This window comes from Rana temporaria, chromosome 10 (assembly GCF_905171775.1).
Source record: "Rana temporaria chromosome 10, aRanTem1.1, whole genome shotgun sequence".
In the NCBI taxonomy this organism is placed as follows: Eukaryota; Metazoa; Chordata; class Amphibia; order Anura; family Ranidae; genus Rana; species Rana temporaria.
Window position 1 is genome coordinate 115,448,979 of NC_053498.1, and position 18,365 is coordinate 115,467,343.

General features: G+C 38.2%; 1 protein-coding gene across 2 annotated transcripts in view; it reads left to right on the plus strand.

Moving 5' to 3' along the window:
• ANKK1 (ankyrin repeat and kinase domain containing 1) overlaps nt 1–18,365 on the plus strand; it is a 95,612-nt gene that overhangs the window by 48,115 nt on the left and 29,132 nt on the right. The window contains exon 1 of one of the 2 annotated variants that reach the window (XM_040326015.1): nt 12,430–12,508. The exons of the other annotated variant lie outside the window; for it this stretch is intronic. The gene's annotated coding sequence lies outside the window, so the exon portion shown is untranslated. Of the gene's footprint in view, nt 1–12,429; nt 12,509–18,365 lie in introns of those variants that run through there. 2 annotated transcript variants of the gene reach the window in all.

The window sequence follows — 18,365 nt, forward strand, 5'->3', positions numbered from 1 at the left end:
CTAGTATTTGCTGGCACGTGAATACAATTAAAAGAGAAGCACAGACCTAGCTAGTCAGCACTGTGCAGGTGAAATAATAACAAGGACAGGACAGAGATATTCTGTCTGTTGCAAGGATTTATATATACACTGCACAGCTGCAGTTAAACTAATAGATCATATTAATACTTGCATAATAGTCCCTTCTGAAATTGGGATTAGCAGCATGGACAGGATATGTGGCTGAGATTTTATTTCCCTCTACACTTCTACCTTCCAGGCATTCAAAGCCAACAATCCAGGGACAGGAAGTGCTTACATAATGTATGTACAGACATTTACCAATCCAGACAGTAGAGGGCAGCAGATCCCTACAACTATAAACGCAATGCTTCTGCATTGTGTTTATTTTGAACGTAACTCCAATACAGGTACAAGACAGTTCAGATAATACATTTTTCTTTCCCATATGCAAAAAATATTCATGGACATGATAGAAAAATATTTTTATTATCAGATCTGCCTGTTTAAATCAGACTGTAGTTGGTAACTCCAAGAGACAATCGGGTGATTTACTACAGTAAGACCCCTTTCACACTGAGTTGCTTTTCAGGCGCTATAATGCTAAAAATAGCACCTGCAAAGTGCCCTGAAAGAGCGGCTCTATTCACTCCAGTGTAAAAGCCCAAGGTCGGTGTGCTAGCCGCATCTTTGACGCTTTGTAAGAGCTGTGAATACACTGCTCCTAAAGCACCCCTGCCCATTGAAATCAATGGGCAGTGCCGCCAAACCGTCGCTGCAGCAGTGCTTTGCGGGTGGTTTTAACCCATTTTTGTCCGCTACCGGGGGTTAAAAGCGCCCCCCCCCCTAGTGGCCGGATAGCGCCGCAAAAACTACTACTAAAAATAGTGGTGCTTTACCCCCGATGCCCCCACCGCCCCAGTGTGAAAAGGCTCTTAATGCAAATAGACTGTGCACTTTGCCAGTGCAGCTGCACTGTTTTTCCCCAGAGCTTAGTAAATGTGGTAAAGCTTTGCTTTGTAAACAATACCCAATGAAGTGCATGTAAAATAAAAAACAAAAATAGCATTTTTACTTGCGCATGATTGGATGCTAGAAATCAGCAAAGCTTTACGACATTTACTAACCTCTGGGGAACATTATACAACTGCACTTGCAAAGGGCATAGTCTATTTGCCTTTAGTAATTCAACCCCAATGTGTTTGCTATTTGTTGAAGCAACAGGAAATCCATGAATCTTTTTCATTTATGCCTTGAATTGTCTTGTTCCTGGATTGGAGTTTAATATCACTACAGAGACGGAATTAATCCCATTTCTTGACATAAAAATTGCAGTTTGTGGATTTCTTGACCAGAATATATGTATGAAACCAGCAAATCACAACCAGTTAATACATTTTAGTTGCTTCTACCCTCCTAATATCTTCAACTGGATTCCAATGTGCCAATTTGTTTGGGTAAAACGTATTGTTAGTGATTTGGCATATAGGGAACTCCATTTTGATGAGTTGGAATGGAAACTTGCCTTAAGACGTTACACTAAGTAATTGCTAAACAAGGAACTGATTACTCTACATTTTCCTCTGCTCTGACCATCGTTTTTCATTTGTGTTAGCCCTAAATTTTTGCAATTGATGGAGACACTTATGTATATTTTAAGGTTCTTATAATAGCTTCTTTAGCAATGACCTTTTGTGACTTACCCTGACAATGTCAATGACTGTCTTCTGGACAACTGTCAAGTCAGCAGTCTTCTACATGGTTGTGTAACCTACTGAACCAGACTGAGAGACCATTTAAGATTCAGGAAAACTGTACAGGTGTTTTCAGTTAATTAGCTGAATAGAGTGTGACACCTTGAGTCTACAATATTGAACTTTTTCACAGTATTCAAATTTTCTTGGACACTATATTTTGGGTTTTCACTAGCTGTAAGCCATAATCTTTAAAATGAAAATAAAGAAATGCTTGAAATACAGTATATCACTCTGTGTGTAATGAATCTATATAGATTCATTTTTTAATTGAATTACTTAAATGAATGAACTTTTTAATGATATTAAACATTTTTGAGATGCACCTGTACAGTATATATATATATATATATATATATATATATATATATATATATATATATATATATATATATATATATATATATATATATATATATATATATATATACAGTACAGACCAAAAGTTTGGACACACCTCATTCAAAGAGTTTTCTTTATTTTCATGACTATGAAAGTTGTAGATTCACACTGAAGGCATCACAACTATGAATGAACACATGTGGAATTTTACATAACAAAAAAGTGTGAAACAACTGAAAATATATTTCATATTCTAGGTTCTTCAAAGTAGCCACCTTTTGCTTTGATTACTGCTTTGCACACTCTTGGCATTCTCTTGATGAGCTTCAAGAGGTAGTCACCTGGCGCAGCACCCTATCACTCTCCTTCTTGGTCAAATAGCCCTTACACAGCCTGGAGGTGTGTTTGGGGTCATTGTCCTGTTGAAAAATAAATGATGGTCCAACTAAACGCAAACCGGATGGAATACCATGCCGCTGCAAGATGCTGTGGTAGCCATGCTGGTTCAGTATGCCTTCAATTTTAAATAAATCCCCAACAGTGTCACCAGCAAAGCACCCCCACACCATCACACCTCCATGCTTCACGGTGGGAACCAGGCATGTAGAGTCCATCCGTTCACCTTTTCTGCGTCACACAAAGACACGGGGTTGGAACCAAAGACCTCAAGTTTGGACTCATCAGACCAAAGCACAGATTTCCACTGGTCTAATGTCCATTCCTTGTGTTCTTTAGCCCAAACAAGTCTCTTATGCTTGTTGCCTTTCTTTAGCAGTGGTTTCCTAGCAGATATTCTACCACGAAGGCCTGATTCACACAGTCTCCTCTTACCAGTTCTAGAGATGTGTCTGCTGCAAAAGGTGGCTACTTTGAAGAACCTAGAATATGAAATATATTTTCAGTTGTTTCACACTTTTTTGTTATGTATAATTCCACTTGTGTTAATTCATAGTTTTAATGCCTTCATTGTGAATCTACAATTTTCATAGTCATGAAAATAAAGAAAACTCTTTGAATGAGAAGGTGTGTCCAAACTTTTGGTCTGTACTGTATATATATATATATATATATATATATATATATATATATATAAACACCCCCCCCCATCTGGATGACACTTGTGTTTACTGTGGGACTGTCAAGTGCTGGCAGAAACATAATGTCCTTTGGAGTTTTAATGAACAAGTTGACATTGTGTCAATCTGTGCCCTTAACATCCTGACCCTGCCTGTTCTGATAACAGCTTATGCAAGTGTGATAGCTGAATTCCAATGGCCCTAGTTCACATCAGTGTAGTGCAATCAAGTGCATTCAACAAACGTAGAACATGTGGAACATGAAGAAAATGAAGAGGAGAAAAATACACTAGAACGCATCAAAAATGCACTAGAGGCGCAATGTTACAGTACTTTCTCCAACCGTGAAATAGCAGTAGGAACTACCTCATCACATACAATTTAGGACCAGGAACCACATCATCAAGATGTGACACGGCCTCTGGTTTTGCTTTGTACTTGGATTTAATGGATGTGGGATGGATAGAGACAATACCAGTTGAAGACAGACAAGAAGAATTAATTCAGGGGACCAGTGGTGATAACTGGAACCAAAGGGGTGGAAGAGTAAGTATTACTCTGTTTTCTTCTATCTCCTAAAGAAAATGTGCAATATATTCTTCACCATCTGGAAATGTGGCATTTAATTATTTGATAACGGCCAAGAGCTAAGCTTCAAAGCAGTTCGGTAGAGTAGCTTACTTCCTTCCTATATGGCGAAGTAGTAACTGCAATTAGCAATGGGCATATATGAAAATGGAGGCTGTTAGTAGAATATTTATCTGTTTAAATATATATTTCTGCTTCTTCAATTGGACTTTAAGGCCAACCCTGTGCTTGGCTCTCTCAAAAGTCTGAGGATTTATCTTATTTCTAGTATTAACATTACTGTGTAGGAAATGTTAATGCAGATGCAAAGCGATATACATGTATAAGCTAAAAGATCTCTGGAAGGATTGTAACTTGGATACTTTTGCATGAACGCCTATTTAAAATTCATACTGCTACCTATTTATGTTTCTCTGCACATTTCTTCTTTTTCTGCTTGATTAACAAGTAAAGCTGTCGGCTTGCCCTGAAATAACAGTGATACATTAGTAAATGCTCAGTAATCGCTAACATTCCACAGAAGCCAACTTTTCAGATAGCTACCAGTACTGACTCTTGTTCTTTAAAATTTTCCACCATGTAAATCATTTATGACTAGAACGTCAGTTATGACTTCAATTAAAACAAGAACGACAATCATATAAAGCCGTCATTGTGTTAGAAACATCTAATTTGCATGAAAGTCTCTTGAGCACGTTGAGAATAGATTATACTGATTAGTGGGAGATTAAATCAACTGATTATTTTAAAATGTTCTTGCTTTTAATTATTTCACAACCTCTCAGGAAACCCATGGAGCTCAACATGTCTAAAATGAGCATCTCATGCAAATAGTAACTGGGATAACATAGTCCTAAGGGGCAGCTACATTGTATGCTTGAGAATGTGGTCATATACAAGACAGGATTTATAACAGGAACCTAAAGGCACAATATCTAAACAAACAAAGATTTTTTGCCTGATTTTGGACAAACTGGTATTATGGTTCTAAGTACCGTATGCGTGTTTCTCATAAAAGCTAAATGCCAGGATAAAACTACCTAATCTTAAAACCATCCCACTTCTAACACCTCCAGTCCAGTCTTTTCTCTCTCAGCTAGCAGTAGCTTCATGGGAGAGGAAGAAGCGCCAACAAAAGATGGCCCATAGTAAGCCTAAAAGTGACGTCACCGCTTAGGCATTTCAGCTGTTACCAGAGCGCTCCCTCCTCTCTCCTGTAGCTGGCTACTGGCTGATACAGTGAAGATCATGTGACCAGAATGGTGTGAGAATAGGTAAGTATATACATTTTTCTACAGGGTAGTTAATAGGTGTCGGAATCAGTTTTAAGACTAGATAGTTTTGATCGTCCATATCCATCTGTTTTTCTATAGAGATGCATTAATGTCCATTTTTTCATCTATGAATGGATGGATGAAAAACAGAAAAATGGTCAACATATGTGAAAGGGGCCCTAGGCTCCTTTCACCCATATGTGGACCATTCATTTTATCAGTTCAGTCACATGTTTTCAAAGAAAAGAAACGGATAAAGTTTGCATTCGTTTTTCATCAATTTGTCATTGGTTTTTCATCCATTTTTCATCATTTTTTTACATCCTCCAGCTACAGTCCTTAACTATGCACCACAGTCATTTTAACATGCAAAACGGACCGTTTGTCCATTTATGTCTGTTTTTCATCTGATCCGGTTTTTTTTTTAGCAGAAGAAAAATAAGGCTTTAAAGTGGAGGTTCACCTGGAAATGTTAATTTTTACCATTAGATTCATGCTCATTTTGTCAAGGGGAATCGGGTAGTTTTTTTAAAAACGAAGCAGTACTTACCGTTTTAGAGAGCGATCTTCTCCGCCGCTTCCGGGTATGGGCTGCGGGACTGGGCATTCCTATTTGATTGACAGTCTTCCGACAGGCTTCCGACGGTCGCATCTATCGCGTCATGATTTTCCGAAAGTAGCCGAACGTCGGTGCGCAGGCGCCGTATAGAGCCGCACCAACGTTCGGCTTCTTTCGGCTACTCGTGACGCGATGTATGCGACCGTCGGAAGCCTGTCGGAAGGCTGTCAATCAAATAGGAACGCCCAGTCCTGAAGACCATACCCGGAAGCGGTTTAGACGATCGCTCTCTAAAACGGTAAGTACTGCTTCGTTTTTAAAAAATCTACCTGATTCCCCTTGACAAAATGAGCATCAATCTAATGTTAAAAACATTTTTTTGGGTGAAGTCCCGCTTTAATTGATTTAAAAAAACAGATGTTGACAGAAGCAGATGTGAACAGATGTGAATAGATGAGCATCCATTTACATCAGTTTTTCCATAAAGATGCATTGATAAATGTTTTTCATTCGTCAACAGATGTATGAAAAATGAACAAACGATCTGCATGTGTGAAAGGGGCCTTAGTCAGTTTTGGTTCTTTATTTACAAACCATTACAGATGAGAGGGCTGAGGTCTAATAGTTGTCAATACCTTGTAATAGTAATAAAGATGGTAACAAAAAAATAAGGGGACAGTGTTAATAAATGACATAAAATAAATAGTAATAAAAAAAGAATTCTCTCATGCACAAATTTGAACACAGATACAGGTACAGCATCCATATGTAAACACACAAGACAGCATAACATCATTTTTTATATTTTACAAAAAATATATTATACATATGTATATATATTGTTATGCATATTATATGGTTTTATTTTTTTTATGCCCTAAAATTCATAAACCGTTTCCGGACTGCCTTCTGCAAGTTTACTGCGGCAAGGCAGCTTGGCTGCGTGAAAGGACGTACAGTACCTGCACGTCGCTTCGTGCAGAAGCCTATGGTGGTGTGCACACGCTGATTGGACAGAGGGGGAGCCAATCAGCGGGTCTGGTGCCCCCTCGTGATTATTCCCCAGAGAGGCAGAACAACGATCTGCCAATGTAGACAAGGCAGATCGCCATTCTGACAGGGGACAACATAAAGATCTTGCGTTCCTGCTAAGCAGGAACATGGATCTCTGCGATCCCCCCAGTCAGAGCAACCTCCACACAGTTAGCAAGTAGCCCTAGGGACACACTTAACCCTTTGATCGCCCCTGGCGTTAATTAACCCCTTCCCTGCCAGTCTCATTAGTACAGTAACAGTGCATATTTTTAGCACTGATCACTGTATTAGTGTCACTGGTCCCCAAAGAAGTGTCAGGTAGGTGTCTGATTTGTCCGCCGCAATGTCGCAGCCCTGATAAAAAATCACTTATGACCACCATTACTAGAAAAATAAATAAATAACAATTCCATAAAAATATCACATTGTTTGTAAATGCTATAACTTTTGCGCAAACCATTCAATATACAGTCATTGTTTTTTTTTTGTTTTTAAATATGTAGCAAAATACATTATGGCATAAATTTATGAAGGAGTTTGATTTTTTTCAATTCTTTTATTTGATATGTACCTTCGTAGAAAGTAAAAAATATAGTTTTTTTTTTTCAAATGTGTTGGTCTTTATTTGTTTATAGCGCAAAAAAAAAGCAGAGGTGATACCACCAAAAGAAAGCTCTATTTATGAGAAAAAAGGGACATCAATTTTATTTGGGTACAGCGTTGCACGACCGCACAATTGTTAGTTAAAGTAACACAGTGCCGTAACGCAAAAAATTGCCTGGTCATGAAGGGGGTAAAACCTTCCGGGGCTGAAGTGATTAAACTGTATTTTCTCCTGAAATAAAAAATGGCCGCACAAATATTGTGTGAAAAAATTGCAACAACCCCTATTTTATTCTCAGGGGCTTCTGCTTAATATATATATATATATATATATATTTATATATATATATATATATATATATATATATATATATACATATACAGTATATATATATATGTAGCGCTACCCCCGTAGGAGCCGCTTAATATTTGTTTGGTTCTGAACTCTGCCGCTCAACCCCAAGACACCAACAGAATGTGACACAATAATGAAAGCGCATATAGTATATTTACCGAGACCCTGGGTTCCGTCAGTTGTGGCAGTAAATAGAGACTCACACAAGATATCATTGAAAAAATTGGAAAAGTTTACTATGATGAAAAAATAGTGAAGAATGACATAAAGAAATGGTGTGAATAACAGATAAATAACACAAGTATTGATTGGCAGAGATATTTGTTTAAAGCAATAACGTCATACTGTTGTATCCAATAGCAACCTGATAAAGGTATGCACAGGTGCACAGTGAAATAGATCCTCAACACTTTAATACCTGTATTGAAGCACCTCCCCACTGAGGCCTCAGCACACAGACCACTACACGCAGAATGCACAACAGTGAACACAGTAATATAAGTACAAGTTCCAACTGTATGTTGCTAAATGGCTCCCTCTAGAGTGCAGTTCAGAGTGATACACAATTATATAGCAGTAAAAACCTTGTGAAAGAATAAAGTATTGAAAGTTCCTCCAGTTTCAGTTTTCTTGTCTTCAGCTAGCTCAATTATACTGCAGTGTGAGGTGGTGCACATATTTGTAATCCAAAATAGCAAAGGAAACAGTAACTTGCATCATAGGGGAAAAGGAAACAGAAAACCCCCGGATCGTGCTACTGCATAAAATACTAAGATGCAATAGATCCACAGCCATGGAACCACAGGTCTCAGCGGCAGTCTGTATAGCAGGCAATCACTTAACAATAGTACAGCCACTACATGGATAGGCAAATGCATTCTCACCACTTTAGATCCCCCGCTGTCTGTGGACTCCATCCGGTATGCAGGAAAGCCGGTGGCTTCAAAAGCTCTGAAGCACTGGCCGGTTCTCCTGCTCGATCAGCAGGGCTGTTTACAAGGATCCCTCTGAGGCAGGCGATCCGCTCTCTGCTGTAGGCCACAGGCTCTCCCAGCTCTGGGCACACACACAGGCATCTTGCTGGTTGTTGAATTGTGTCCAGAGAGAGAGAAAGCAGACCATGCCTGTCCTTTTATCTGCTTACCCAGCAGGCTGTTCTCTGAGCTTGGCATTGTGGGTTTGTAGCTTGGCATTGTGGGTTTGTAGTTCCCAGCCTGATTTAACAACATGAGTACTTCCTTATTGTCCTATATATCCCACAATGCATAACTGTTTTTCTTAGCCAGAAGGAAATATCCTGATAAAGTTTCAATGGCCACCAGAGGGAGCCATACCTTTCTAAAGAAGCAATACATTTCTCAAATGATAACTTTGGTAGAAGACCTGTGCTATATATATATATATATATATATATATATATATATATATATATATATATATATATATATATATATATATATATATATATATATATATATATATATATATATATATATATACAGTACAGACCAAAAGTTTGGACACACCTTCTCATTCAAAGTGTTTTCTTTATTTTCATGACTATGAAAATTGTAGATTCACACTGAAGGCATCAAAACTATGAATTAACACATGTGGTATTATACCAAAAAAGTGTGAAACAACTAAACATATATTTCATATTCTAGGTTCTTCAAAGTAGCCACCTTTTTCAGCAGACACGTCTCTAGAACTGTTAAGAGGAGACTGTGTGAATCAGGCCTTCATGGTAGAATATCTGCTAAGAAACCACTGCTAAAGAAAGGCAACACGCAGAAGAGACTTGTTTGGGCTAAATAACACAAGGAATGGACATTAGACCAGTGGAAATCTGTGCTTTGGTCTGATGAGTCCAAACTTGAGATCTTTGGTTCCAACCCCGTGTCTTTGTGTGATGCACAAAAGGTGAACGGATGGACTCTACATGCCTGGTTCCCACCGTGAAGCATGGAGGAGGAGGTGTGATGGTGTGGGGGTGCTTTGCTGGTGACACTGTTGGGGATTTATTCAAAATTGAAGGCATACTGAACCAGCATGGCTACCACAGCATCTTGCAGCGGCATGCTATTCCATCCGGTTTGCGTTTAGTTGGACCATCATTTATTTTTCAACAGGACTGTGTAAGGGCTATTTGACCAAGAAGGAGAGTGATGGGGTGCTGCACCAGGTGACTACCTCTTGAAGCTCATCAAGAGAATGCCAAGAGTGTGCAAAGCAGTAATCAAAGCAAAAGGTGGATACTTTGAAGAACCTAGAATATGAAATATATTTTCAGTTGTTTCACACTTTTTTGTTATGTATAATTACACATGTGTTAATTCATAGTTTTGATGCCTTCAGTGTGAATCTACAATTTTCATAGTCATGAAAATAAAGAAAACTCTTTGAATGAGAAGGTGTGTCCAAACTTTTGGTCTGTACTGTATATATATATATATATATATATATATATATATATATATATATATATATGTCATTTTCTAGCAAAAAAAAACTATTATTTTTCCATGTATGTGAGAAATGTCAGAATTGGTTTTGAAGTGGTTATGAAATGATTTTAATTATTTTTGAGCACACTGTGTGAATGGGAACACATGGCAAATATATTTTGTTTGTTTTTGAAGTGTGATTGCAAAAGTTGAAATACACTAGTATTTTCATGGCTTCAGGTTGACGAATTCTGTCATTTTGTATGTGTGCTGTATTTGTAAAAAAAAAAAAAAAAAAAATCTGATGCTAGCATTGCAGCAGTTTTTTTTCTTCTTGGTACTGATGGATTTGCAGGAGATCCTTGGATTTGCTGGGTACTGTATGTCATTTGACATCTTTTGGCACAAAAACTTTGCAGACTTATCCAATACCCTCATTATAAAAGGGTGAGTTCACAAGTGCCTTATTGTCTTTCTATGTTGATAGGGAGAGCTTGTTTATGTAAAGCTTCTCTGTTATGCTGTGATTTTAATTTTGGCATTGGTACATGTCCCCCATGGCAGTGATCAGTTTCCCATGCTTTTCATTTGGCAATAGTTTCCTTACTGGACTTACAAATTGCCAGCTTTGAAAAACAACATCTCCTCTAATGGGTTTCAATGCAAAGTTTTCAAATATTTAAAATTAATTAAATTCAGTAAATACTTATTGAAAAACAATATTTTTCAAAATGAATGTTTAGAAGGAGAGTTGGTATTCCTTGTTCCTTCACTGCATCACTTAAAGTATTCCAAAAGTATGAGTCAGAATAAGCATACAGGTTTAGTATACTGTATGAGACCTGTCTGTGAATGGTGAGATTTCACTTGAAAAGTTACTTAACAATCCTATGCCTCCAAGAAAGTAACTAAATAGTTAAAAGTGCAGCTGTATTTGTTGAGAAGAGTTGTTGAGAAGAGAATTAATGAGAATGACAGCAATATTAAACTCTTGCTCTCATTACAAAACTCTAGAATTACTTTTTAAGTACCTAATTAAATTGCTATTGGATATGGTCAGTGATATTAATACCCTTTCAATAGGTAATGCAACAAAGTGTACTTAAAAGCAATATGAGATGAAACAGTACAGCAATTATTGTGCTGGTATATGTATAAAATTACAATTGTATTGGGGGGGGGGGATCAAATTTTATTTATGCAATTTCATTTAAAAGTACAGATTTAGTATTTGTTACTTAGCTTTTGGTAATTTATCATCGATGCTCAAAACTACGTACCAATCACAAATGTGATATTTTGTTACAGTGTTCAAATCACAGAGCATTCTTGTAACTCGCTATTCCTGATTTCATGACACATTGCTCTGCAGTTAAAGTCATCCTCATAATATAATTTTTAAATGTATTGTGTTTTTAAGACAGTAAAAAGTGAATTGTGTTATAACAGTTTAGATAGATGATGTTTAATAATTCCAAACCAATGAATGCAGTTTAAGGTTCCATTCTGAAAACGGCAAATATGAAATATGCTTATTGCATTGTACTGCAAGTAATATAATGGATTCATAATTTTAATAGCATATGCAATCATCATATGTGGAGGAGACACAGTGGTTTAGTGCAATCCAAAAAAAGAAAAAGGGCAAGACAATATCCATAATGTCATTAAAGGTACCATATCCTAAACTGAAGATATATAGAGGAACTCTAATGCCTCGTACACACGATCGCGATTTCCCACAAGAAAACCAATTTTTTTTTCAGCAGAAAAACTGATGAAATTTGTCTTGCTTACACACGGTCACACTAATCTTGGACGAATTTCCGAACGTCAAGAACGCAGTGACGTACAACACGTACAATGAGCCGAGATCAATGAAGTTCAATAGGCAGTTCGGCTCTTCTCCTTTATTCTGAGCATGCACTTTTTTTTTAGGCGTCATAATTGCATACAGACGAACGTGATTCGCGACAGGAATTGTTCCTGTCACGAAAATTGAGATCCTGCTCTCAATCTTTTCTTGGCCGGAATTCTGACAGAAAAAGTGCGATGGAGCATACACACTGTCAGGCCCCGTACACACGTCCGAGGAACTCGACGGGCAAAACACATCGTTTTCCCCGTCGAGTTCCCTGTGAAGCCGCCGAGGATCTCGGCGAGCCGAAATTTGCCATTGAACAACGAGGAAATAGAGAACATGTTCTCTATTTCCTCGCCGAGGTCCTCGTCGGCTTCCTCGGCCGAAAGTGTACACACGGCCGGGTTTCTCGTCAGAATTCAGCTCCGACCGAGTTTCTGGCTGAATTCTGCTGAGAAACTCGGTCGTGTGTACAGGGCCTCAGAATTTGCAACAAATAACTCACATTTTTCGCACTTTTCGCACTTTTCTCTTCAGGATTCGTGATGGTGTGTCCGTGGCATAATAGAAAAAAAACATAACAATTCCCTGGTACCAAGTCATAACAATATTAGGTAAAATCATGTTTGTTTATTCATATCATAAGACGTATTGGATGAAAAACACTTGTTAAATGCTGTTCCAAGTATGTATAGACTTAACCTCCCTGGCGGTATGATTCTTTCAGATTTTAGGTGCTGAAATCGGTACAATTATTTTGCATGGAAATTTGGCGTTTTATATTGTAGGCCTTAAGGGCCTGATCCACAAAAGGGATACGCCGGCGTATCTACTGATACGCCGTCGTATCCCTGTTTCTATCTATGGAACTGATCCACAGAATCAGTTTCTCATAGATAGGCAGAAGATCCGACATGTGTAAGGGACTTACACTGTCGGATCTTAGGATGCAGTACCGTAGCCGCCGCTGGGGGCATTTCTCGTCGAAATCCAGCATCGGGTATGCAAATTAGCACTTACGGAGATCCACAAAGCTTTTACGCTTTGTTTTTTCTCTGTAAGTATTAGTTTGCCGTCGCAAAATTAGGGCTGTTTTTACAAGGTGTAAACTGTTTACACCTTGTAAAAGTATACCCTTCTATCCCGCTTCGCTGTCATTTTTAAAAAAAAAAAAAAATTCCCGCCGCAACTCTTTTTTACGCCCGTCGCGATTCTCAAAACCCGGCACAACGTAAAACCGCGCAAAGCACGTCGGGAAAATAACGTCGGGAGCATGCGCAGTACGTCCGGCGCGGGAGCGCGCCTAATTTAAATGGGACTCGCCCCATTAGATTAGGAACGCCTTGCGCCGGACGGATTTAAGTTACACCGCTCGAAATTTCTAGGTAAGTGCTTTGTGGATCGGGCACTTAGGTAGAGATTTTGCGGCGGTGTAACTTAAACGGGAAAAATTAAGTTACGCCGGGTTTTTGTGGATCAGGCCCTTAATTCTTAGAAATAACTCACTTAAATCTGTCCAAACAAGAGTCTAGTAGACCTCCCGGGTATGATAAAGTTTGAAACACAAAATCATAAATTATAATATAATAAATAACTATAAATAATTATAACAAATAAAATTATAATAACAATAAAAATTAATGTAATCAAATCAAAAACACTGAAATTTGCTCAGTTGCTGTCATTACTTTCAGTGTTTGATAACAAATTTCCCCACAAATCACTATTGCTCAATTCTGCAAGTGATTCTAATTTATTATCACTGTTTTCTAGCTGGTCTAAAACCACTTTTGACATAAACAGACACTTTTTGGTTGCTATGGACAATCTCCAGTTTCCAGGCAGAAAGAACAGTTTTTATAATATAAAAGTGCATGTAGGGCACTGGACAGACCACTAGGGACAAAGAGGAAGTGTAATTATTTTATACATTACTGTAATCTGTAAGATTATAGTATACTGTATGTGTATTGTGTTTTTCTTTTTTGAATTTGGCGCCGATCTCCGCCCCCGTGCGTCATAATGTCGCAAGGAATGAAGCTCGGTGGCACTCGGGCACTGTGTGAATCGAGCAAGGAGACAGCTCGCTCACACAGCATGGAGACATTTTGCAGGATCCAGGGGACAAGGTAAGTAACCTCTGCCTGGCTCGGGGATATCGCTAATGGTACTGGATTTCCACCCCCGAGCCAAACTCGGGATTACGGCCAGGGAGGTTAAAAAACATCAATCAACCCCAGATATCCCAATACTCATATTAAAGTATATTTAATTAATTTAAACTACATTATTCAATTATATGATTCAAGTAAGCATTGGTTACCTGAAATTCAAGTGTTTCTCGTATCAATGCCCGATTCTTTAGGACTAATAGAAGGACAGCATTCTGTAAAGCAAATCCCAGCATATTTGTAACATACAGTAATATATCTAATAAAGTAATATAGCATATGATTTCACACCAAAGTCAAAAGACTTACCTCATGAACAGCAATAACCCAGTTGTTAAAAACAAGACATCCCAGCGATGAGTGAATACAATTATCCAGCATGTTACCACAAAGGAGGGACCTCATCAATCAGGCAAACAGAGGGCCAACTGGACCAAAAAGGCCTCATATATCACAATAATATAGAAAATATGTTGTAAAAAGGTTTTGCGGTAAAATACTCAAAGCCCATATAAGATAACATAAATACAAAGTATTTTAGGGTCTCATGCAAAGTAGAATAGACAAAAATGTAGTTGCGCTATGATAAAATAAAAAACTAAATAAACTGAACAAATGACAAAAAATATTAAATGAAGCAATGACAACTGTGTTAATCATGTGTTCAGTGAAGTCCAAAGATAAAACACAATTAAAGTAAATTCTTCAGTGGTTCAAATTATAATTCAAAATGTTGAAAAAATCCACCACCAAAAGTGAAGACACCACAAGAAATGGAGGCTTACCAGATGGCAAGCAAAGATGGCTTGCGGCTGTAAACCCCAGCCCGGGCCTTTAGTCATGAACTGTAGCACACACCAGTGGAAATGGATCCTCAAGGCACAGATGTCACCAGATGCATGGGATACCCAGAAAATAATGGGACTCACCGTAGCATAAAGTGTAAAATTGAATGAGATAAAACACTTACAAAAGATCGATCACATAGAAGCATAAAATAAAGCCGGCCGGCTTAAACGAACGCCCGTCCACTCGGACTGTCACGCAAAACGTCAGCACGTCTCCTCCCTACGCACGTTTCGTCACACAAATAACGTAGTCTGGGGCACTCTCATGCAAAGTAATATACTATCATGTAAACTTATATCTAGGACATAAACTATCATGGTGGTGTGGTGGTTACAATAGCTTTGAGAATTCTTTATTATCTGTTAACAATAGGAGGTACGTTATTACTTTTGCTTTTTTTTTTTACAACTTAACTTATAGTTTATGTCCTAGATAAAAGTTTACATGGCAGTATATTACTAAATAAAGATATATTTATTCAGTTAAATGCATTCCTGGGTACAGACTTCATTAAATTTAAAGATAATGGCAGTTCTTTCTAAAACTTTGAGCCAAAATAACTTTTAATGGCTTGTAAATGTATTCCAACTTTTAGGGGTTCGCAGATTGCTAGTGACTACAAGGATTTTCCTGGTGATCACTTTTTTTAGGTTCCAGAACAACAACAAGCTGATTTTTTTTACCATACATGCACACTATAGATGCCAGAGTTACTGTCATTTAGCACTTACACACAAGATGACCAAATGCTTAAAGGGGTTGTAAAGGTAAATGTTTTTTCACCTTAATGCATCCTATGCATTAAGGTGAAAAAACATGCGAGCTTGCAAAAACATGGCCGTTGATTGGCTAGGCTGGACGGATTGATAGCAGCGCAGCCATTGGCTGGCGCTGCTGTCAATCACATCTGAAGACGCGGCTCGCCGGGGCCGAGTGATACAGTCGGGGGCTATGCCCGCCGCTGTATCACGGGAGCACGCCCGCAAAAGCTTTCCACCATGCGAGCTCGCTCGCATGAAGGTGGAAAGCTTTTGCGAGGAGGAGCCGAGACAGCCACCGAGGGACCCCAGAAGACAGGATTCGGGGACACTCTGTGCAAAACGAGCTGCACAGTGGAGGTAAGTATAACATGTTTGTTATTTAAAAAAAAAAAAAAAATGTGCCTTTAGTGTTCCTTTAATCAATAAGACATAACTTTTAGAACCACCAGAGAGTACAGCTATAACCTGAAACATCTGGCTTCATGGTGTACAGAACGAGGAAAGACTGCTTCGTACACATGACAGACAATCCTCAATATTTGTGTAGCGATAGTCTTTGAGGTCTTTTGCTATGTCATAATGAACAACATTGTTTTTTTTAACATACATTTACAGAAAGTGAGTATCCACTATGTACTTCAATGTTTACTAAGGCGTCAATGGTGATATATTAATTATATCAATGATACAGTTACTGTATTTACAAACATACAGAGTTATAAATACCATATAAGTAGCATTTGTGATTATTTCAACTGTGAAAAAAGCATTTCATGCATTTTTGCTGCAGGCAACTTACAGGCTATTGAGGAATCTGACATTACTGGTTTATTTTAGTACTGTCATAATCCAAAATTTCCCATGAACGTGCAAGCATGACATTTGATATCAATTTCAAATAAGATGTAATTCATATAAAACACACAACAAAAATCAATAATGAAAGATACTCTGATTGGCGCTCAACACAAATCCCATCAATTAAGGAGTGGGTCAGTGAGATGGATCACATAGAGAAGATGGAATCACTCTTATCACATGAACTAGATACACCTCCGGATTTGGGTCTCCTGGAGGACATACAGAGAAACAATAAGGAATTAGAAAGTCCTTAAGGAAATAAAACAAAAATGAGATGCGGATGGGGGGGCTTTTGCTGCCATCCATTAACCCATTGTTTTATTCGGTTTCGTTATGTTTTGTTTTGTTTTTGCCCTGTAGATCCTGTTTTTTTTTTTCTATATTGTACAGTTGTTTTTTAATTATATATGGAAACTATATCCGAAATTGACTTGATGAGGCGATTGTATTACTTATATGAACTCACCAATGTTTGTACTATATTCTACAGTGCTATAATTTAATAATTTAATAAAATTAGAATGAACTAAAAATAAGATGCAATTCATATAAAACACACAACAAAACCTAACCATCATTTTGAGCTTGTTGGACATTCATTTGTTGGCATAATTTCAGCAGTCGATGTGAAAAATGCAATTTTTTAAATTGGTAATTAAAAATGACCGTGTGTAGGCTCCAGAGAATTTTTCATAACGTGAAAAATGGCCATTAAAAATTTAGAACATGCTCTAATTTTTCTTGCCGTTTTTCATGACGGGAAAACACGTGCATGCTTAGAAGCAAGTTATGAGATGGGAGCACTCGTTCTGGTAAAACTAGTGTTTGTAATGTAGATAGCACATTCGTCACGCTGTGTAACAGACTGAAAAGCACGAAGACTGAACAGAGCGAATTGTCTCTCACTAAATTTTTACTAACACGAAATCAGCAAAAGCAGCCCAAAGGGTGGCGCCATCTGAATGGAACTTCCCCTTTATAGTGCCGTTGTACGTCACCGCGCTTTGCTCAAGGATTTTTTTTTTCATGATCGTTTGTATGCAAGGCAGGCTTGACAAAAATCACATCGAGAAAAACTTTGTTTTTTCTAGGACATTAAAAATGGTCGTGTGTATGTGGCATTAGAGTGTGTCAGTGACACTTTGTGCTGATTCAGTCAAAATAGCACTTTTGAGGTAAGGGTACTGATGTTGTACGAGAAGCCATGGCTCCTAATTGGAATGTAACCAAATTCTTACCTAATCCTGCAAGGTCTGCAAATGTCTATTCTAGTAGGATGAGGGAGCCCTCCACAGAATGCATAGTAATACAAACAACCAAGAAAAGATGGATATGGGCTCTATCTTTCCCCTGGACCTCCAAGTTGAACAAACATGCATCAAAAATATTATGTGAAAATGCATGAAGCATGTATCATGACAGCACTCAATAGATTAAGATCACATACAGTATCTTATTGATCTTATTGATGCTTTTGAAAATCACATACAAAAAGACTACAAAAAACATGGGGCCAGATTCACGTAGAATTCCGGCGGCGTAACGTATCCCATTTACATTACACCGCCGCAAGTTTTCAGCGCAAGTGCTTGATTCACAAAGCACTTGCCTGTAAACGTGCGGCGGCGTAACGTAAATCCGTCCGGCGCAAGCCCGCCTAATTCAAATGGGGCGTGTATCATTTAAATTAGGCACGTTCCCGCACCAAACGTACTGCGCATGCTCCGTTTTGTAATTTCCCGCCGTGCTTTGCACGAAATGACGTTGCACCGAAGTAATTTTTGAACGGCGACGTGCGTTACGTCCTTTCCTATTCCCGTACGACTTAC